This window comes from Halichoerus grypus, chromosome 2 (assembly GCF_964656455.1).
Source record: "Halichoerus grypus chromosome 2, mHalGry1.hap1.1, whole genome shotgun sequence".
Classification (NCBI taxonomy): domain Eukaryota; kingdom Metazoa; phylum Chordata; class Mammalia; order Carnivora; family Phocidae; genus Halichoerus; species Halichoerus grypus.
In genome coordinates this window covers 102507131-102529958 of record NC_135713.1, presented here as the reverse complement: position 1 = coordinate 102529958, position 22828 = coordinate 102507131, and the positions used below count along the sequence as shown (strand labels likewise).

At 41.7% G+C, this 22828-nt stretch overlaps 3 long non-coding RNA genes across 6 annotated transcripts in view; 1 reads left to right on the top strand and 2 right to left on the bottom strand.

The window, feature by feature from the left end:
• The window catches only part of LOC144381128 (uncharacterized), a 111766-nt gene that overhangs the window by 5578 nt on the left and 83360 nt on the right, over nt 1-22828 (bottom strand). For 2 of the 3 annotated variants that reach the window (XR_013445781.1, XR_013445780.1), the window contains exon 1: nt 3785-4029. The exons of the other annotated variant lie outside the window; for it this stretch is intronic. This is a non-coding gene — a long non-coding RNA (uncharacterized LOC144381128). Of the gene's footprint in view, nt 1-3784; nt 4030-22828 lie in introns of those variants that run through there. 3 annotated transcript variants of the gene reach the window in all.
• Nucleotides 3117-22828, top strand: part of LOC144381129 (uncharacterized) — a 29162-nt gene continuing 9450 nt past the window's right edge. The window contains exon 1 of the long non-coding RNA XR_013445783.1: nt 3117-3244. This is a non-coding gene — a long non-coding RNA (uncharacterized LOC144381129). The remainder of the gene's footprint in view (nt 3245-22828) is intronic.
• Nucleotides 19194-22828, bottom strand: part of LOC144381126 (uncharacterized) — an 84818-nt gene continuing 81183 nt past the window's right edge. The window contains exon 3 of one of the 2 annotated variants that reach the window (XR_013445775.1): nt 19194-19646. This is a non-coding gene — a long non-coding RNA (uncharacterized LOC144381126). Of the gene's footprint in view, nt 19647-19939; nt 20130-22828 lie in introns of those variants that run through there. The other variant, XR_013445773.1, reaches the window with a different exon arrangement.

Here is a 22828-nt window from a genome sequence, read left to right as displayed (position 1 = left end):
GGGGAAGGATGTTGGGGGGTATATGCAAAAGAAGTGAAAGAGTGTAGGGTGATGGATAGTAACTAAGTTTTGGGGATAATCACTTTATAGTGTACACAGATGTTGAATTATAACGTTGTACACCTGAAAGTTACACAATAAAAAAGTATATTCAGAAAAGTAACTGTGACATGTTACTAGAAACAGACATGACTGAAAAACTGATAAAATGAAAATGTTCTAGCAGTCTTTATTCAGTTTTTAAATATTCAAATAGTCAATATAAGGAATTGCTAAAATTTTTACTTTAATGTACATGGATATGTAATTTTATTTTGGATACATTAATTAAAAAATTTTAGAAAGTTTTTAAATCTGAAAATAGATTAGAACTTTTTTTAAGATTTTATTTTTTTATTTGAGAAAGAGAGCATGAGAGAGAGAGCATAAGCCTGGGGAGGAACAGAAGGAGAGGGAGAAGCAGACTCCCTGCTGAGCAGGAAGCCTGATGTGGGGCTCGATCCCAGGACCCTGAGATCATGACCTGAGCCTAAGGCAGACCCTTAACCGACTGATCCACTCAGGCGCCCCAGATTAGAACTTTTTTATAGATCCACTAATATGATACCAATTTGTTAGTTAATAAAAAGTGTGTAAAATTATATAGTAGTAATTATTTTTAGAGTCCCTTTCACTCTCAGTGATGTCCTCATTTGAATGATAAATTACATAATCCTAGTTAGAGTATTTATCATGTACTCAGAATACCTGGGCTTCTGGGTTATCATGGTAAATCGATACACTGAGTCATCTCTTATCCTATAAATTCCACTAAAACGACTGTAAGGGAATAAAGTGCTTTTTTTTTTTTTAAAGATTTTTATTTATTTATTTGACAGAGAGAGAGATAGCGAGAGCAGGAACACAAGCAGGGGGAGTGGGAGAGGGAGAAGCAGGCCTCCCGCTGAGCAGGGAGCCCGATATGGGGCTCGATCCCAGGACCCTGGGATCATGACCTGAGCCGAAGGCAGACGCTTAACGACTGAGCCACCCAGGTGCCCCGGGAATAAAGTGCTTTAAAGCCAGAAAGCCTGATTAGAAGCATGGAGATAACAAAGAATGTGCAATAGCAACGAATTGCTATAAGATTTAAAGCGGGTGGGTGGATGTATCTGATTAAAAAGAGTCGGGAGGGGGTACCTGGGTGGCTCAGTGGGTTAAGCGCCTGCCCTCAGCTCAGGCCATGATCCCGGGGTCCTGGGATTCAGCCCAACGTCGGGCTCTCTGCTCAGTGAGGAGTCTGCTTCTCCCTCTGCCTCTGCTCCTCCCTCCCACCCCCCACCCCTGCTCATGCTCTCTCTCACGGTCTCTCTATCTCAAATAAATAAGGATCTTAAAAAAAAAAAAAAGAGTCAGGAGGCTTCAATCTAAGTGCCTACAGAGGGGCAAGCATGTCCTGTGCAGAACCTCAATAGCTGTAGGACTTGTAAGAAGGTGGGTGAGTTGTGGGACTGAAAACCAGGAGAGAGTCTGAGAGTCCTGACATGCATTTGTTACCGGCCTTTCTCATGCGGGGTTCTGCAAGAAAATAAGTCCTACAGAGAATAGTTTGAGTGACTATTCTTTCAGTTCTTCCAAGGATGGTACACAGTACTATTTTAATGCATAAGAGAGCAGTTCCTTCATTAACTACAATGGATGCCTTAGCGCATCAGAACCTAAGCGTCTTGCAGTGTCCAGCTGAGAATGAACAGCTGGACTCTCCAGGGCTTTCTGTACCCTGAGCAGCCACTACTGAAAACACTGAATTCTCAGACCCTCTGGCTCTTCCTGCACCCATCGACCACATTTATACTTCCTGAGGCAAAAGATTAGAAGATGCTTCCTTGGGGAGACTGAAGAGCTGCAGAAGAAAGAAATCCAAATACTGACAGTGAAACCCTGTAGTGAACAAGCCCTGCCCAGAGCCAGAGTTTTCAGTGTCTCTCCCTCACGCAGGAGCAATTGTATTGATCAGAAGTCTCCAGAGAAACAGAACCAATACTGTGTGTGTGTGTGTGTGTGTGTGTGTGTGTGTGTGTGTGTGTGTGTAAAGAGATGACTTTTAAGGAAGTAGTTCGCACCCTCATAGAGGTGGGCAAGTCTCAAGATCTACAGGGTGAGTTAGTTAACTGGAAACCCAAAAGATGTAGTGTAGTTCCACCGTGAGTCTGAAGACCTGAGAACCAGGAAAACCAATGACGTAGTTCCCAGCCAAAGGCCGGTAAGCTCAAGACTGAGGAAGAGCAAATGTTTCATTTGGAGTCCAAAGGCAGGAAAGAATTCCCTCTTACTTGTGGGAAAGTCAAGCCACTTTGTTCTAGTCACACTTTCAACCAATTTCATATAAAAAGCATGTAATAATTCCCAGGACTGAAGGACTACATCTCTAGACATAAAATGTCCATCAAGTTCACTGCACAAAGAATAATAATAATTTCAAAAAGATCCACATCAGTGTATATTAAAGAAGGAAAAACGCGGGTCACGTACAAAAAAAAAGATCAGGAGTCAAAATGACATCAGGCTTCTCATCAGCAGTATAGAAATCTTGAGGGTGATGGAGCAAGATCTTCAAAATCCAAGTAAAAGTGACTATCGGCCTAAAATTCTTAATGCTACTAAATTACCAATCAAATGTGAGGGTAGAGTAGAGACATTTTCAGACACTTAAATTCTACTCACCCTGTGTTAAAAAACAACTAGAGAATGTTCTGTAGCAAAATAAGGAAGTAAATCAAGGTAGGACAGGGTGAGAGTCCAGGAAATGGGTCCCAGGCAACCATTCACAGCAGCCTGGGTGTGAACCAGCTCCGACTGGACAGAAACAGGGGATGTGAGGAGGGAGGTTGCCCAGGAAGAAATGGAACTGATAGATGACAGGGTAAGGCTGACCTAATGAAGAAGAACGTTGAGTGGTTCTGTAGAGCTGTTAGAACTACAGGAAGAATCAGGGAAGGTTTTGTGGGAAATTGAGCAAATAGAACAACAGTGAGGTTAATGAAAGGAAATGAGACGCATGACTTGGCTCAGCAATCCACAGTGTTTATACATCCACAGTCGTTGGGAGGATGACAGTAGAAGAAAGTAGCCAAAGATAGAAACATGTGTGTTTGTGAAACACTCAACAACACTGCCCTGGCGCCCGGGGTGTATCTGGCTCTGTGCTAGGCTGGAGATGGCCAGGTGATGAAGACGGGCCTGCAAGGACCTCACAACCTGAAGGGTGAGATGGGAAAGTCATTTGTGTTAGTAGGATGCTTCCAGCCTTTCCGGGGCCCTTGCTTTACAGGTGTCCCTGGTTTCTTTTTGAAAGCCTTGATCCTTTTTTTTTTTAAGATTTTATTTATTTATTTGACAGAGAGAGAGAGAACACAAGCAGGGGGAGTGGGAGAGGGAGAAGCAGGCTTCCCGCTGAGCAGGGAGCCCGATGCGTGGCTTGATCCCAGGACCCTGGGATCATGACCTGAGCTGAAGGCAGACGCTTGACGACTGAGCCAGCCAGGCGCCCCTGAAAGCCTTGATCCTTTAAATGGTTGGCAATTTACACTTGAAAAAGGATTTTTGCATTTTCACTGCAGGGTTCTTGTCATTGTGCGCTTCCATTCTTTACCTATTCATTTACACACCATTAAGTATTGCACACAGTGAGGTATTACTGGAATTCTAAAATTTCCTCTCCTAAGAAGAGATAGACTACTATATCTTTGAATTTCTGATATGCTCCCTCAATTGCTTCACTGTCCTTTCCCTGGTCTGTACCTACCTTCTCGAAGAAGACGAAGCTCCTTCAGGCTTGCCCATTTCCTTAAGTCTCTGTGGGTACTAACATTCATTCATATGAGGCACTCATGATGGGCCTCACGATGAGGCATATCTGATCTGCTTGATTCAGAAACAGGTGCCTGCCCTGCTTGAACACACCATTGAGAGGAGTCTGGTGAGGCCTGAAGGTGGATGACATCCTCAGCAAGAGAGAAGGACATTTGGTGAAAGAAAAAGATGATAGAATAAAAACATTAGAGCTCTCCTTCAGAGAAGGGAATCTGTAATAGCACTCTGCCCAATAGAACTTTCTGTGATGATGGGAATTTTGTGTGTTATCCAATACCTTAGCTGTGGCTATCAAGCACTTGAAATAGGGCTTGGGAGACCAAGGAACTGTAATTTAAATTTCATTTCATTTTAATTTATTTAAATTTATATTTAAATAGCCATGTGTATCTAGTGGCTACCATATAGGACAATCAGGTCTAGAAAGAAGCTATAAATGTTTCTGGTTTTGTAAGTTACGGATACAACTTTTTAGGATTTTCTGAACTTGTTATTTCCTCCATAGTAAGAACCTAGAACTACAAGGATCAGACTGATTATTTTAGGGAGTATGGAAGGAAGGAGAAAAGAGATTAGCTTAGGGAATAAGATATCCTGTTGGGGGGAAGCTGTGGTTGCCACTAGAGATCAGAATGACTGAACTAGTCACTATCTTTGGGAGAAGAGAGAGGACAGAAGGAAGGAAGGGTGTTTAGAAAACCTGTTAGGGATGAATAAGAGAGCCCAAGGGCTGCAGCCTTCCAGTTGCTAGGTGCCCAGTCTACTGAGAGATCACATTACAAATAGTGTGATCAATTCTTTCATTCATTTGATCAAAATTAACCACTCATTTATTTTAAGAAATACCTTCCAATTTAAATACTTAAATTTACCATGAGTAAATAAAATATGTTTTACCTTGGTAAGTGTAATCAAAGCTGTAATTCTTTCTAAAAGTAATGGGTGAAATCTAATTATGTATTTACTAATGAATGATTTGAACACCAAAATGTGTGCCCAGTGGCAAATGTGCTCACATACTGTTAATCTTACCTTACATCTTTTCTGTAAAGAATCTAGATCTTTCCTTAACTTATTGACTGAAAAAAAATATGAGCAAAAATCCCAAGGAAATTCCTGTTAGTTCTCTAGAATGTGTGATGTCCTTCCCTCACTTACTGTAAAGAGCTCTACCCTAAGTAGTCAAACTTGAACATATTTCGTACACACACACAAAGACACAAATGTCCTGGTTAGTTTTTTCATAAACCTTTAGGTAAATGAATAGGTGACCTGCGTCTTCTGGGGACCTACTTTCTCTCAGAAGATACATCAAGTTTCTTCAGTCCAAATTTGGCCAAATATTTTAAGTATCAACATTAACTCTAAACTATCATAGATCTGTAAGTCCAGGACCTGAAAGATATTCCCTTTGGAAAGCAAAAAGTAATAATTCAAATAATTCACATTTGACTCACAGCATTATTAGGAGGGCTCGTTGCTTCAGAGGAACAATTACTATATCATAGGGGACGGTGGAAGAATTCGTGAAAACTCTACAGGTGGCTGAGAAAACATTGACTCGGGGCATTTATTGACAATGATCACAAATAGCTATACCAGTACTCAGAGTAATACACTTGATTATATTTAGGACTCTCAATTCTTTGAACAGTTAAAACTTGATCAACAATTCTTTATTTCAAGTGCTCTAGAGATTGGCAGGTTAGCAAATTTCAGCGGGTTAGTGAGAAAAAAATAAAAAAGTACCATTCGGGGAAAGAAAAAGACCTTTTGAATAAAATGTTCTTCAGAAAGCCTAGAAATTTTATCTTTTCTCCCTCAGCTCTTTCAGTTCTCGTCCTTGAGAATTACAAGTGTCCAGTTACCCGTATAGTCACATACGTCTGTCAGTCGGTGGCATTGATGGGGTCTGTCCTCTCTGCAGAAGTGTCAGCTAACATGGTCACAGGAGTTTAGAAGAACACTGCGCACTGAGATCTTCCTTTCAGCATACGAAAAGAAATGAAGGCATATTCATAGAATAATATAGTGAGAGCACATGAATAGAGTAAAATCTCTAGGTACATAATTAATGAAGACTCATTGAGTAGAGAGATTAAGAGAATTGGGTCAAGTTAATCAGAGAAAGTTCGTAGGGAGTGATTTTGAAGCCAGATTTGGAAGGTGAGAAAGAGTTTAATGAATGCTATGGGAATACCTCCCTCATGGCTTGCCCATCTTGCCCAAGGATGGGTGTGTTTGGGGCTTGTGTATCCAGTGTTACTTGTATTGGTTGTTGGTGTGACTGAAGCATGGCGGCATTCCACCCTGGGCGCTGTTGTGCTGAGCTACAGGGCGGGCAGGCGACGAGGTGGTATTCTCTGATCCTTCTCTTTGAATGCCAAGTTCCAAGCCAACTTCAGATGGGACAAGGGTACACATCCTTCTCAAGAAAAGAGGCAGTTGAGGGCAGGGAAGCATGCTGTGTGTTTGGAAACAAATGAGTTGCTGAAGAGCCCTGGAAGGAAGCAGCGTCCTTGGGAGAGGGTGCCCCTCTGTGGACCATGGGGTGGTGGGGGAGTGTTAGGGATCCAGGGCTGTTGGCCACACTGAATATCTGCTTCCTTAAGATAAGATGGTTGCTGCTTTCAAGGAGCAGGGATGGGGCGGGGACGGTGGGTGGTGGAGAGAGCCCTGAGTTCAGGAAGTTACGAAGTTATGACGTGGTGTTAGCAAGTGCTGTGATGGAGAGAGAACACGCCCGGGACCCGGTGACATATTTTGCCGAGGGCTTGTGGAAAGATTTCACAGAGTTGTGAGTGACATACGACTTCTGAATTGAGCCCTGAGGACTGTGTAGTGAGTTTCTAGGTGGAGGAAGCAGGCAGGGCATTTCAGGCAGTGGGACAAGCTGGGAAGAGAATATAAAAGGATGAAAGGGGTGAGGTTCCCAGGGAGGCTGACTCTGTATCTTGGAGGGAGGGCTGGGAGAGAGAAGGAAGAAATTTTGGTTTCCAGACTTGTTTCTCTCAAGCACTAGAGAGAACCCAACTTCTATTTTGTGGGACATCCCAAGGGCAGGAGAACACGTGGGACTGTACCGGCAATGAGCTGTCTGCCAAATCCAGATGGGGCAAACTCCACTGGCCAAACGCTGTGAGCTCTTCGACAGATAAGTTATAAGGAAAAGAAAAGGATTGAGGGGGTATTGGCAGGTTTGAAGAGACTTAAAACATACCTGTTTACTAGGCAAGACTAAACTATAGTTTTTTATCACTTGGGTGAAAAACTCTAAGGGAACCAAAAAAGCCTTCTCTAAAACTCGGAGTGGCAATTGCTTAGGGGGGAAAGGAAGGGCTAGTGGCTGGGGCAGGTGAAGGGGTTCCTGGGGTTGTTGGCACAGTCCTGTTTACTGACCTGAATGGTGATTAAAAGGCTGTTTGCCTCAATTGTTCACGAAACTCTACATTTATTTTGTGAGGTTTTCTGAATTTCTGTATGAGAAGTTTTAAAATGAGTGATGCTTTTCCAGGAGCGAACTGACTTTCATGCAGAGGTGGGTGTTACGTATGGAAGAGATCTTGCTGGCACCAACCCCAGCTCCATCTTAACTGAGCCAAAGTGACAGCGACAGGCAACCCCGACATGCTGACTATGACAGGGATCAGCTGTGCCGCACCCTGTCTGCTCAGAGCCCTGGAGCCGAAGGCATAGTGTGGTATGAGAGCCATTACCTAGAGAGCCTAGAGAGCCATTACCTTCCAAACTCACCTTTCCAGAGGAGCAACTTGTATTAAAAAAAAAGCGAATAACACACAGTATGCATGACCCCAGTTCCTCTTGGCCCCAAAGCCTCAGTACTGTGCAACATACTTGGAAGAGTAACTTAATTTTAGTTAACTTGGCTTAGAGTATATCCGTTCACTCTTCAGTTTGCCTTTTAAGATGGGCATCGATGTAGTTCTGGGGCAGGAAAAAAAAGAAAAAACCAACCACATTCATGAAAACCCTTTTCCTTTTCCCAATAATCTATGCATCGAGCAGGCTTGGTGTTAAGTTTCAGATCATATCTCCCAATTCCTGAGACACTCACACATGTTTGTTTTGTAGCAAAGAGTTAAACCTCTCAAACTGTGGATTCCAACATGGAAGGTACACAACTGCAGGGACATTACTGATATTAAACGGGAATAATAATAAAGCAATAAGTAATGCGGTTAAGCAAATATGTCTCCAGTTCTCTTTGTCTTCTTCAAACACCGAATGCAGATGTCTCTGTCCTTATTAGCCAAGTGCTTTGCTTTCCTGTCTGCCCTTCCCAGGGCACTGAAGGGAGCAGCGTGTCTTGGAAGAGTGCTTTCCCACAAGGAAGGCTGTCAGACTCTCTTAAATATAAACAAGGGAAAGTAAGGACTATTTTTGTGCATGTGATGTTTTTGATACCGGTCCCTGTAATAATTCTGGCTTACTTGTTTTAATGAGGAAGGTTTGGACCTTGCTGTCCCCTATGTATATTAAGTTGTCACACAAAGGCAGGGTGGATATGGTGTGAATAACAAATCAAGGATCAGAGGCTTCAGGTCAATAGGTCCTTCACAGACGAACACTGTTCAATGTTATGGTCAAGGTCAACTGAAACTGTAAAGCCACTTGGCAGAGGGAGACAAGACCAAGAATGAGCCTTCAAAGTTGGAAAGGGATTAGCTATCAAGAGTTAACCAGCATGTGTTAGCTATTTTTATAAAAGAGAGTTCACTTTGAATAGTGTTTATGCAGAACTCTCGTATGGAATTTGTGGGAGAGTAAAATCTCCATTTTCTAAAGTCTCATTTCTTTTGGGATGGGTCATTTCAGAGAGCCAAGCATTCTGAATAGCCAGAAATTCATCTAGTTAAACACAAAATACGTTAAAACCATATTGGTTGAAAAACTTCCTGGAGAGGCACCTGGGTGGCTCAGTCCTTAAGCGTCTGCCTTCGGCTCAGGTCATGATCCCAGGGTCCTGGGATCGAGCCCCGCATCGGGCTCCCTGCTCAGCGGGAAGCCTGCTTCTCCCTCTCCTACTCCCCCTGCTTGTGTTCCCTCTCTCGCTGTGTCTCTCTCTGTCAAACAAATAAATAAAATCTTAAAAAAAAAAAGAAAGAAAAACTTCCTGGAAAATGTTTTACATAGTCTCCTAATGGCCAATAGAAAGAATGCACACTTTGGAGGGCAAGACACATGGATTACTCAGAGCCCCATTTACTCACTGAGCATCTTTAGTTAACTATCCTTACCAAGCCTCAGCTTCTTAATCTGTAAAATAGGTATAGTCGCACTGTATAGTAAGTATTGTACGACACTGTAGGTACTCTTACGTATTGGTTTCTCTGAGGCCACTGGCCCGGCTCTGATCTTCCAGATGTTAGATAAACATCTGGGAGAACACCAATACCTAGAAGGGGCTCAGAAAGGATGGAAAGACCCCTGGTTTGAGAGGTCTTAGAGGAGATTGGGGTGGTTTGGGTAAGGCTGGCTCTAGTGACTGAGTAGGCAGCATCTTTGTGATGTGATCGGGAAGGATCTCCTGCCCCCTGTCTTTCCCATCTCCCTAGCACAATCAGGGTGCCTCTTTTGAGATCAGACTTTGATTCTTGAGAAATGTCCTCTTAAACAGAATCTTGGAGGATGTGGTAGGCCAACAAGTTGCCAAACAGATGCCCCTGTAAGCAAGGTCTTGCTGCCCAGCTTCAAGGAGTGTAATTCGTTGTAGCTTGCAGCTGTTCTGAAAAAATGAATTTCTGTTGTCTGTAAGGCACCCAGTCTGTGGCATTTTGTTAGAGCAGTGGTCAGACTAAGACACCAAGAGTGGGGCAGGGAAGTCCGCCCAATTGAATGAGGACAAAAAAGGTGGTAAAACTTCCAGGCAGCCAGGGACAGCTCCAGGAGTTGGGGTTGTAGGGAAGAGAGTGGGTGCATGTGAACGCTGTCCTCTTCACTACAGGCTGAGGACTGGAGTTTGAGGGGATCCCCTTGGGGACATGGTAATCAGATAGGAATGCATACAGACAGAAGGGAGCAAGGGAAGTAGCCGAATAGTGCTTTACATAGATGATCTTCAACATTGCAACAACTCTACAAGTTTGATACGAATGAAGAATAAATGAGCCTCACAGGAGTTAGGTACCTTGCTCAAGCTAGTGAATGGTGCAGGTCTGTCTGATAATAGATCCCTTGCACTGAGATGTCTCTGGAAAGAATGAGCTGTAGATTTATTACTCTTTTTTTTGTCTGCTCAGCATCTTTAGCCTTTGGAAATGGGCTGTCATGTGGCTTTACCTTTCTCATTATGGGGTAAGTGTGGGAAGGGAGGGGACAGACTTGGGCTGGCCCATCAGATGACTCAGAATCCCTGGGCCTAGTGAATTGTCTGGAAGAGCATGTGACCCAAGGGGGCCATAGTATTTTCAGCGATTGCTATGGATGTTGGGGGGACCCTTTCTTTTTACTGGGATTGGAAACCAAAACAACGTATACCTGGAGGTACTGGGGGCCTCTCTCTCACCATATGGAGAGAGCCATTTTGAGGATAAAGCCATCATGATGATATAATTCGAGGACACTTTAGATACATAAAAGAAATGTACTATTTTTGATTCCATAGGCTATTTTGGGTCCCTTCTATTTATTATAACTGTGTATTTTGACTAAGATAATGCCAGTTGCCCAAATCTATCCTGTTGCTAAAATCGATACTGCCTCTGAAAAGTGTTCAGCTGCTAATCAGAAACTAATGTGATTTTTTTGAAAACTAACATCTGTTTCTAAAATAGATGGCCTAATACTGTTTACGTTTTAACAAGAAGCTAATTATAAACTTGTTTGTGGGTCAAAAATAGCCATTTCTCTTAGATTTGTCAGGTTCTATAATACCTTATTCTGATGCAGGGTATTCTATCAGGGAAATACTTAGTTTTGTAAAAAGTTGAGCATTAATGAAAAGTAATTGAAATGTGGCCATTGGGTAGCAACATCAAACTGGGTTTCTCAGGGTCTGAGAAAAAATGAAAATGAAGATGTTTTTAGATTCTAAACCTGTCCGAAATGACGTACCTTTTTCTGATAAGTTAAAAGAATCTCACCCTTCAAAATTGCTCATTAAAGATAGGGAGAAGTAGACATCTGGGAAAATCATCCTACGAGTTAGTCTGCCTAGGAAATGATTTGTTAGTAACAGTACTGCAGAGACTGAGGTGTTTCTTAATTTCAGAAAAGGTTTTAGGTGATTCCCTTCAAAGGAACCCATCAAAGTAAAAACACCTACGGTTGTCGACAGATACTCTGTCATCTTAGAAATGGAGAGGTGTAAGGACAAGTCTTAATGATTCAATACAGAATATTAAAAAAGAAAGGCTGTTGAATATTAATTCGGATCTGTACATGGGACAAAGATACCGTCTAAGCCTGAAATCCCAGACTCCAATGACAGGCTTAACACACCTCCCCAGACTTCTTCAGGCTCCACTGAGCCCTGCTTCATGTTTCATTGGCTTTGTGAGACAACTGCATTAGCTGCTGGTTAATGTGGTTCCACCTTCGGGTTAAATGCTCCTTCAGCCCCTCTGGCTCTAAGATTTTGATTCCCGTTGTACGCAGATGCTCCGTCCCCGTGCTCCCTGCCTCCATCCCTGCCACCAAAGTTTGATTTGAGAGATGCATTCCGTTCTCGGCTCATCTGCAAAACCCCATCACCCACTGACTACTAACTTGTTCACTTCCCCAAGTTCTCTGTTCTGTCCTTTCCCACCCCCCATCACATCACAGCATTCAACAGCTTTGTTAATGTATTAACCAATAATAACTGTGCATTTATATGTACTTGGCCCTGTTTAGATATTGAGGTTGTAATGGTGTCAAGATAGACAAGTATCTGCCCTCTTGGAGTTTATATTCTCTGGTTAACATGCAAGCAAGTACAGGCTGACAGGTGGGAATGCCCTCAATTGATTGCCCCACCCCATTCCATAAATAAACTTCTCTGGGTGCACACACATCCTTCCCCTTTTTTTCGTGGATAAGCTGTCCTACCTGTTCAAAGCTAACCTTGCTACCTGAGGTATTTCTCATCCCCTCCTGACTTCTCATGGCATTTTCCCCCTTAATCAATTCTTTGTTCATAAATCTTTGCCTTCTTTATTTTATTTGCTGGTTTTCCTTTGCAGATAAATATAAGCCATTTGGCTTACAAATGAAGGTCTCGTACAGTCTTTGGTTGGTGATGTAACAAGGGAACAAGCAACAAGGGGAATATAGGTGGTGATTGCTTGAAAGCAAACACACCTGTACAAATCATAGACCATGAATGCATTTTATTCTTGGTCATGCTTTATGAATCAGTTTCCTAGCACCCTTCCTGAACTGAAGAAAATTAAACTCTTAAGGAGCAGTGATCCCACAAAGATGCTATCAACTGATAGTCTTTCTGAAATAATTAGCTCTCCCCATCTGTCTCTGTTCAGGCTGCTATTACAAAATACCACAGACTGGGTGGCTTAAACAACCCATGTTCATGTCTCATTGTTCTGGAGACTGGGAAGTCCCAAGATTGAGGTGCCGGCAGATGCATTGTCTGGTGAGGGCCTTTTCTCTGGTTTGCGGTGGTTGCCTTCTTGCAGTGTGTACACAAGGCGAAGAGAGAGAGAGCTAGCTCTCTAGTCTCATCTAAGAGTGCTAATCCCATCACGCATACCCCATTCATGACCTCTTCTAAACCTAATTACCACCCAAAGGCTCCACCTCCAAATAGCATCACGTTGAGGGGCAGGGTTTCAACCTGGGCATTTTGAGGGGACACAACCATCTGTCCCTAGCACCAACTCCTGGTAATTCTGTCTAAATTTCCTTTGTATATATTGAGACTATGTTGTTAGATGCATATTCATTAAATTTTTTTTAACATTTTGTTTTAATTTTTTTCCGTTACCAGAGCTTAATGGCCTGTTTTATCCCTAATGTTATGGCTTTAAAATTTATTTTGTCTGACAACAGCTTTGTTAGCAGTCTTTTCTATTATATTTTCTTAGTACATCATTTCCATCTTTTTAAACTTTCTGTGTTGTTAGTTCTAGGTTTGACTCTTTAATAGCTTATAATTGGATTTAATTATGATATTTTTAATTAATTAATTAATTAATTTTATTAACATATAATGTATTGTTTGTTTCGGGGTACAGGTCTGTAATTCATCAGTCTTACACAATTCACAGCCCACCATAGCACATACTCTCCCCAGTGTCCATCACCCAGCCACCCCATCCCTCCCACCCCCCTCCACTCTAGCAACCCTCAGTTTGTGTCCTGAGATTAAGAGTCTCTTATTTTTTGTCTCCCTCTCTGGTTTTGACTTGTTTCATGTTTCCCTCCCTTCCCCTATGATCCTCTGTCTTGTTTCTCAAATTCCTCATATCAGTGAGATCATATGATAATTGTCTTTCTCTGACTTATTTTGCTTAGCATAATACCCTCTGTTTCCATCCACATCATTGCAAATGGCAAGATTTCATTTTTTTGATGGCTGCATAATATTCCAGTGTGTATATATACCACATCTTCTTTATCCACTCATCTGTTGATGGACACCTGGGCTCTTTCCATAGTTTGGCTATTGTGGACATTGCTGCTATAAACATCGGGGTGCACGTACCCCTTCGGATCCCTATATTTTATATCTTTGGGGTAAATACCCAGTACTGCAATTGCTGGGTCGTAGGGTAGCTCTATTTTCAACTTTTTGAGGAACCTCCATACTGTTTTCCAGAGTGACTGCACCAGCTTACACTCCCACCAACAGTGTAGGAGGGTTCCCCTTTCTCCGCATCCTCGCCAACATCTGTTGTTTCCCCACTTGTTAATTGTAGCCATTCTGACTGGTATGAGGTGGTATCTCATGGTGGTTTTGATTTGGATTTCCCTGATGCCGAGTGATGTTGAACACTTTTTCATGTGTCTGTTGGCCATTTGGATGTCTTCTTTGGAAAAATGTTCATGTCTTCTGCCCATTTCTTGATTGGATCATTTGTTCTTTGGGTGTTGAGTTTGATAAGTTCTTTATAGATTTTGGATACCAGCCCTTTATCTGATATGTCATTTGCAAATATCTTCTCCCATTCTGTTGGCTGTCTTTTGGTTTTGTCAACTGTTTCCTTTGCTGTGCACAAGCTTTTTATCTTGATGAAGTCCCAATAGTTCATTTTTGCCCTTGCTTCCCTTGCCTTTGGTGATGTTTCTAGGAAGAAGTTGCTGCAGCTGAGGTCGAAGAGGTTGCTGCCTCTGTTCTCCTCAAGGATTTTGATGGATTCCTGTCTCATATTTAGGTCTTTTGTCTATTTTTGTGTGTGGTGTAAGGAATGGTCCAGTTTCATTCTTCTGCATGTGGCTGTCCAATTTTCCCAACACCATTTGTTGAAGAGACTGTCTTTTTTCCACTGGACATTCTTTCCTACTTTGTTGAAGATTAGTTGACCACAGAGTTGAGGGTCCATTTCTGGGCTCTCTATTCTGTTCCATTGATCTATGTGTCTGTTTTTGTGCCAGTACCATACTGTCTTGATGAGTACAGCTTTGTAATAGAGCTTGAAGTCCAGAATTGTGATGCCAGCAGCTTTGCTTTTCTTTTTCAACATTCTTCTGGCTATTTGGGGTCTTTTGTGGTTCCATACAAATTTTAGGATTATTTGTTCCATTTCTTTGAAAAAAGTGGATGGTATTTTGATAGGGATTGCATTAAATGTGTAGATTGCTCTAGGTAGCACAGACATTTTCACAATATTTGTTCTTCCAATCCATGAGCATGGAACGTTTTTCCATTTCTTTGTGTCTTCCTCAATTTCTTTCATGAGCATTCTATAGTTTTCTGAGTACAGATTCTTTGCCTCTTTGGTTAGATTTATTCCTAGGTATCTTATGGTTTGGGGTGCTTATGTGGGGGCTTAAGGTGTTTGGGTAAATGGGATAGACTCAATTTCTCTTTCTTCTGTCTTGTTGGTGTGTAGAAATGCAACAGATTTCTGTGCATTGATTTTATATCCTGCCACTTTACTGAATTCCTGTATGAGTTCTAGCAGTTTTGGGGTGGAGTCTTTTGGGTTTTCCACATAAAGTATCATATCATCTGCAAAGAGTGAGATTTTGACTTCTTCTTTGCTAATTCAGATGCCTTTTATTTCTTTCTGTTGTCTGATTGCTGTGGCTAGGACTTCTAATACTATGTTGAATAGCAGTGGTGATAGTGGACATCCCTGCCACGTTCCTGACCTTAGGGGGAAAGCTCTCAGTTTTTTCCCATTGAGAATGATATTCGCTGTGGGTTTTTCATAGATGGCTTTTATGATATTGAGGTACGTACCCCCTATCCCTACACTGTGAAGAGTTTTAATCAGGAAAGGATGCTGTACTTCATCAAATGCTTTTTCTGCATCTATTGAGAGGATTATATGGTTCTTGTTCTTTCTTTTATTAATGTATTGTATCACATTGATTGATTTGCGGACAATGAACCCATCTTGCAACCCAGGAATAAATCCCAATTGGTCGTGGTGAATAATCCTTTTAATGTACTGTTGGATCCTATTGACTAGTATTTTGGTGAGAATTTTTGCATCCATGTTCATCAGGGATATTGGTCTGTAATTCTCCTTTTTGATGGGGTCCTTGTCTGGTTTTGGGATCAAGGTAATGTTGGCCTCATAAAATGAGTTTGGAAGTTTTCCTTCCATTTCTATTTTTTGGAACAGTTTCAGAAGAATAGGTATTAATTCTTCTTGAAATGTTTGGTAGAATTCCCCTGGGAAACCATCTGGCCCTGGGCTCTTGTTTGTTGGGAGATTTTTTTATTACTGCTTCAATTTCCTTACTGGTAATGGGTCTGTTCAGGTTTTCTATTTCTTCCTGGTTCAGTTTTGGTAGTTTATACGTCTCTAGGAATGCATCCATTTCTTCCAGATTATCTAAATTGCTGGCATAGAGTTGCTCATAATATGTTCTTACAATTGTTTGTATTTCTTTGGTGTTGGTTGTGATCTCTCCTCTTTCATTCATGATTTTATTTATTTGGGTCCTTTCTCTTTTCTTTTTGATAAGTCTGGCCAGGGGTTTATCAATATTAATTCTTTCGAAGAACCAGCTCCTAGTTTCATTGATCTGTTCTACTGTTCTTTTGGTTTCTATTTCACTATTTCTCCTCTGATCTTTATTATTTCTCTTCTCCTGCTGGGTTTAGGCTTTATTTGCTGTTCTCTCTCCAGCTCCTTTGGGTGTAGGGTTAGGTTGTATATTTGAGAACTTTCTTGTTTCTTGAGAAAGGCTTGTATTGCTATATACTTTCCACTTAGGACTGCCTTTGCTGCATCCCAAAGATTTTGAACAGTTGTGTTTTCATTTTCATTTGTTTCCATGAATTTTTAAAATTCTTCTTTAATTTCCTGGTTGACCCATTCATTCTTTAGTAGGATGCTCTTTAGCCTCCATGTATTTGAGTTCTTTCCAACTTTCCTCTTGTGAATGAGTTCTAGTTTCAAAGCATTGTGGTCTGAAAATATGCAGGGAATTATCCGTTTTTGGTACCGGTTGAGACCTGATTTGTGACCCAGGATGTGATCTATTCTGGAGAATGTTCCATGTGCACTAGAGAAGAATGTGTGTTCTGTTGCTTTGGGATGGAATGTTCTGAATATATCTGTGAAGTCCATTTGGTCCAGTGTATGGGTATCATTTAAAGTCTTTATTTCCTTGTTGATCTTTTGCTTAGATGATCTGTCCATTTCAGTGAGGGGGGTGTTAAATTCCCCTACGATTATTGTATTGTTGTCAATGTGTTTCTTTGCTTTTGTTATTAATTGGCTTATATAATTGGCTGCTCCCATGTTAGGGGCAGAGATATTTACAATTGTTAGATCTTCTTGTTGGATAGACCCTTTAAGTAGGATATAGTGTCCTTCCTCATCTCTTATCATAGTCTTTGGTTTAAAATCTAATTTGTCTGCTATAAGGATTGCCACCCAGCTTTCTTTTGGTGTGCATTAGCGTGGTAAATGGTTTTCCACCCCCTCACTTTCAATCTGGAGGTGTCTTTGGGTCTAAAATGAGTCTCTTGCAAAGAGCATATTTATGGGTCTTGTTTTTTTATCCAATCTGATAGCCTGTGTCTTTTGATTGGGACATTTAGCCCATTTACATTCTGGGTAACTATTGAAAGATATGAATTTAGTGCCATTGTTTTGCCTGTAAGGTGACTATTACTGTATATTATCTGTGTTCCTTTCTGGTCTATGTTACTTTTAGGCTCTCTCTTTGCTTAGAGGACCCCTTTCAATATTTCTTGTAGGGCTGGTTTGGTGTTTGCAAATTCTTTTAGTTTTTTTTTTGTTCTGGAAGCTTTTTATCTCTCCTATTTTCAATGACAGCCTAGCTGGGTATAGTATTCTTGTCTGCATATTTTTCTCTTTTAGTGCCCTGAATATATCATGCCAGTCCTTTCTGGCCTGCCAGGTCTCTGTGGATAGGTCTGCTGCCAATCTAATGTTTCTACCATTGTAGGTTACAGACCTCTTGTCCTGAGCTGCTTTCAAGATTTTCTCTTTGTTTCTGAGACTTGTAAGTTTTACTATTAGACGTCAGGGTGTTGACCTATTTTTATTGATTTTGAGGGGGGTTCTCTGTGCTTCCTGGTTTTTGGATGCCTGTTTCCTTCCCCAAATTAGGAAAGTTCTCCACTATAATTTGCTCCAATATACCTTCTGCTCCCCTCTCTCTTTCTTCTTCTGGGATTCCAATTATTCTAATATTGTTTCGTTTTTTGGTATCACTTATCTCTTGAATTTTGCCCTCGTGATCCAGTAGTTGTTTCTCTCTCTTTTTCTCAGCTTCTTTATTCTCCATCATTTGGTCTTCTCTATCACTAATTCTCTCTTCTGCCTCATTTATCCTAGCAGTTAGAGCCTCCATTTTTGATTGCACCTCATTAATAGCCTTTTGATTTCAACTTGGTTGGTTTTAGTTCTTTTATTTCTCCAGAAATCTGTAGAATGGGCCAGCAGACTGGAGACCCAGAGAAGAGTCAGTGTTGTAGTTCAAGTCCAAAGGCAATCTGCTGCAGAGGTCCCTTTTGCCCAGGGGCAGTCAGTCTTTTGTTCTATTCAGGCGTTTAGCTGATTGGATGAGGCTTACCCACATTTTGGTGGGCAATTTGCTTTACTTAAAGTCCACCAGCTTAAATGTTAATCTCATCCAAAAACATGCTCACAGAAGCACCCAAAATAACGTTTGACCAAATATCTGAGCACTGTGGTCCAGCCAAACTGACATACATACCATCTCAAGTCCACTTTTTGTCAATTTAGCACCCATATTCATCTTCTTAAATCATGTTTAATCTCCATATAAAGATAATCATAGGGTCATACTTATGCTTCACATGACACAATTATCCTGCATGCAATAAAAAATGAACTAACCCTTTCCCCAGGAGATGATGCACAGTCTTCAATGATGTTTATTCTTCTCTTTGATATCCTTTAACTGAAATATTATGCTGTAAAGTTAGCAATTATTAAATACTATGATCTAAAGTCACTGTATCTTATGTTATATGGTAAGGGGATAAGAGAAGAAAGGCAGCAGAGACATTTGCCATATCATAACAATATATGAACACACAAATATATTCATAACTAAATACTCATAATAGTTACAGTCCTTGTTTCTGTAACTGGTCACATGGTTGTAGCTGATACTTAGAATATTGTCTTTTACTACCTATTCCACATTATCTTCACTCTCAGCGAGCACCTCATTTGGTCATAGTTCTTTGCTTGACGGAATGACCCAAAACTTCATTCCTGAAGAATATGAGCCTTTAGAAGCCCTTCTTGGGTTGGGTTGTTATAGTTTTCCATTGACTTTCATCACAGCACATGGCAACACTAAGAGATATCCTAAGGGATTTCCTGTATTCCAGACATTCTTCCTTACCTCCATTGCGGAGTACCTGTCCTCTTGCTCCTTGGTCATCAGGATCTGTCTCCCTAGCCAGCACAGTAACTTGTTTTTTCCTTGTTGATTGAGGGACACAAGGAGGCCAGAGTAACTGGATGGCAGTCCTCACTTCTAGTTCAATGGAATCATTATTGTGCCTTCTGGTGGAAGAGTTCCTCCTGTGGGAATGAAAATGTCTAGACCAGCAGCAGAGCATAAAATTGTAGGGACAGAAAACAAAACTTTTGCTCCCAGTCTTTTGGGGGTAATACTGAAAGGTACCAATTTCTATCCTTAATTCTGTCCCTAATTCCTGGACGTCTAAAGTTTGGCTATAGGACAAAAAATGTAATTGGACATTTATACAGAGGATGTCCAGCCTCTTGGAGAACATTGACCCAGCCCCACAAGATAATGTCATCTAGCTAGCTGGTGCTATACCCGAGTCTTCAAAAGGTCATTCCACAGTTCTATCAAGCCACCTGCTTGAGGATGGTGGGAAACACGGTGAGACTAGTGCATTCCACGAGTATGGACCCATTGCCACATTTCATTTTCTGTGAAGTGATTTCCTTGATCAGAAGCAATGCTGTGTGAAAAGCCCTTCCATGAAGGCCATGGCCGATGGTTTTGGCAGAAGCATCGTAGGCAGGAAGAGAAATGTATATCCAGGGTAAGTGTCTTTTTATCTTTCCAGCATACAATGTACTAAGTCAAGTCTCCTTTCGAAAACTATGTATAATCATAAACACAGCTGGTGGACTTGTTGTAGGTACCAGAAATAAACTGGAGCTATGGGAAGCCTGTGGAAGAATTAACAATATTTTAAAACCAGGAAAAATGTAGTAAGTCTTGATATGACACCACTGAACCCACAAAAGTATTGAAGCATTCATATTCCAAAAATCAATCTGAGATACAGAAATGTATCTGAGTAAAACCTCTACAAATATATACTCATTTTCCTGTGTACTAAACATAGCCTTCTTTTAAAAGGAAACACCAGCGACCCATATTTTTAAATGAAAATACTACCTTTAGTAAAAAAGCAAAGTCATTTAAAGCAGTAATCAAAATGCCATTTAAGCCATTACAATGGCTAACAGGATCACAAAATCACTTGCAAAGTAGCAGCTGTGTCTGAAGTTTCCATATCATCTTAAGGACGAGTCGACTGGCCATAGACATCAGATAAATGTCTTCATCTATCATGTCTTCATAGACATCAGATAACTGAAGTCACCCCATGTGGTTACATCCTCACATTTCAGTGTCCTAGTTCTTTTCTGAAGAGCAATAGAGCAAAGAAGAAAAAGCTGTGGTAAGGAAAACACACCACGTCCTATGGTAAGGATTGGACTGAAATGTTAGGCATAAAAGTTTCGTGTTGATTTCTATATATAAGCCATCTAGGTCACCTAGATGCAAATACTTGCATCTGTTAGTGTTTTGTGGGTGACTCTGGGGAAGGACAAGAGACATTAAGTACTGTGAGGTGCTTTAGCCTCGTCGGAAAGACTTAGACATTCAATTAATGTCCAAGACGGTGTGGATTGCGGGGCTAAATCACGCAGTCCCAGCTAGTAAGGAATGCGTGTCTCCAACACAACAGAACACCACTCATTGGGAGAGGAGATTGCGGCAGAGAGGGGAGCATGGGGAGGTGCTGGCCAATAGGGCTCCCCACCCTTAGTAGCTCTTGGCGCCAGGGATGAACTCACATCCAGAAATATCACGTATTATTTGGTTCTAATTTGGATAAAACCTTTTCATAATTTAACCCACCCAGTCATTTTGCTGCCTGGAGTGAGAACTTCCCAGGAAGCTGAGCACTCCTGCCCCTTGTCAGTGATAAATGCCACGCCCCGTGGGCTCTTATTCTTTCTCTGGCTATACAGACAGACCTTTAAGGCCTGGACCAGGTACCCCGGAGCAGGTGGTCTCAAGTGTGAAAGGACAGGATGGCAAATAGATTCTGCCCCAGAAGCAGCCTCTTTCTTGGTGTGTCCTCCTAGCCAGTGCATTCTCCCTAACTCTGGACTCCAGACATCCCTGAGCCTCAACCTTTTAGCTGTGCCTCAGCCTTTCCTCCTTTCTAGGTGCCCAGTTGCTCCTTGCCTGACTGCTGATGTTGGTCTTGTGCTTCCAATTCTGTCCGTTGCCCTTGAGGGCTTTCATGGTTTCTCTGAACTGTCATAGCAACAAATCTGTCCTGTTAGCAGGACGCTGAGTCCTAAACCCCTCTGATACCTGAATCCACTGTGCCCTAGATGATTTCGCTCTGGGGAAACTGGCAGAGGAAGATAGTCCTTGAGGTGTCTGCCCTCAGGGGCACAGTGTTGGCGTTCTGCTCTGCCCAGCCTTTCCATGTAACTATTCCTCAGGGCCCTGTCCTCAACCCACTTCTTTTTTTACCCTGACACTTTCTCTGTGGACCCTGGACAAACTCATTCACCCCTGTGGCTTCTACCTCCATCTTTTCTCTGATGAATCCCCAGTCCCTCCTTCAGGTTCCAGATTATAAGCTGGCCAGGGATCCGAGCTGCAAGCTACCAGAGGCTCATTCAAGCAAAATGTAAATTATCAAAAATATATTGTTTAGCTCCCAGACTTTTTGCAAAAGCTAAAGAGCAAGACTCAGCAAATGGGCTAGAAGAAAGGGAAGCCAAAGCTAAGCAGCATCGTGAGTCTAGAAAGGTCCCAGCTGTCCCAAGCACTGGACACTAAGAGAGCATTTTCCCTTGGAAAGTGGGTGTTGTTGCTGCCTGCAGAATGAATACTCCATTGTCCTTGTTTCTTTAAGTTACCCATTCCTAATTCATAGTCTTGGATGGGTGCATTTGATTGGTCAAACCTGCATCAGGGGTACATATCCTAGCTACAAGAGGGCTAAGAAAGCAAAATCTGGCCCTTTAAGATTTTATACTGGGATGTGGGCTGTCTCTCATTGGGACTCATTCAGTGGGGGAATTTCCCCCTATACAAAGCAGGAAACATGGGCAATAAGAATAAATAAGGAGGAAAGGGAGAGGAAAGGAAAAGAAAAGAAAAACAAATACCCACCACAGAAACGTATATCCAATCGCCCACAGTTCAACTTCAGTACATCTCCTACAAACACCTCAAATTCTATGTGTTCAAAAGTGAAATCTCCATCATTTACCCCCAAACACTCCTCCTACTCTCTTTCCTTTCTTGGTATCTGATGGAACTCACTCATCCTGCCACTCAAGCTCCCATACTCGAGTTGTTCTCCCTTCCTTCTTAAAGCCACTGGTCATCAAATCCTATGAATTATACATTACAAATGTTTCTTAAATTCCCACTGTATTTAAATGAGATCCCCAAATCATTGATTCTTACATAGATTACACAGGCATGCCCTAACTATTCTCCCAGCCTCTAACGTCTCTCCATGGCCCTTGGCTCCATTGCCACCCCATTTGTTATGGGATGGTTGACTGTCTGCCCCTCCTCATCTCTGGTTCTACTTTCCCCTGATCTGTTCATGCCATCTCTTCAGTTATCTGAAAGTAGAACAGTGAGAGAACCATCTATAAATGGAATTAAATTGTTTGATCACAACTCAGACTGCTGCTCTTGGCCTCTGCTACTCTGAGGTCAGGAATACTGTGGAGTGTCACTACTCCCCTGTAAAACAGACTCCCAGGAAAGAATAAATTGGAAAAAAAAAAAAAAGGATGAGAGGCCAAGTACATCAAATTTCTTATTAGGCCATGCTGACTGCTTTTGGGTCTGGCATGGTGCTCATTCTTATTGGTGAGCTAGGGATTTGGTAAAAACCTCTTAAATGGTGCCCAGAGGGCCACACCTTCTAGTATATACCTTTTTATGTTTCCAGCCCATTGAACCTTGCCTTAACCATAGAATTTGACAGAAAGGACCTTATGCTAGTCCTGGGACAAAGTCTTAGGAAGATTTGGCAGCTTCTACTTCCATGCCTTTGGGAATCCCGGGCTGCCAT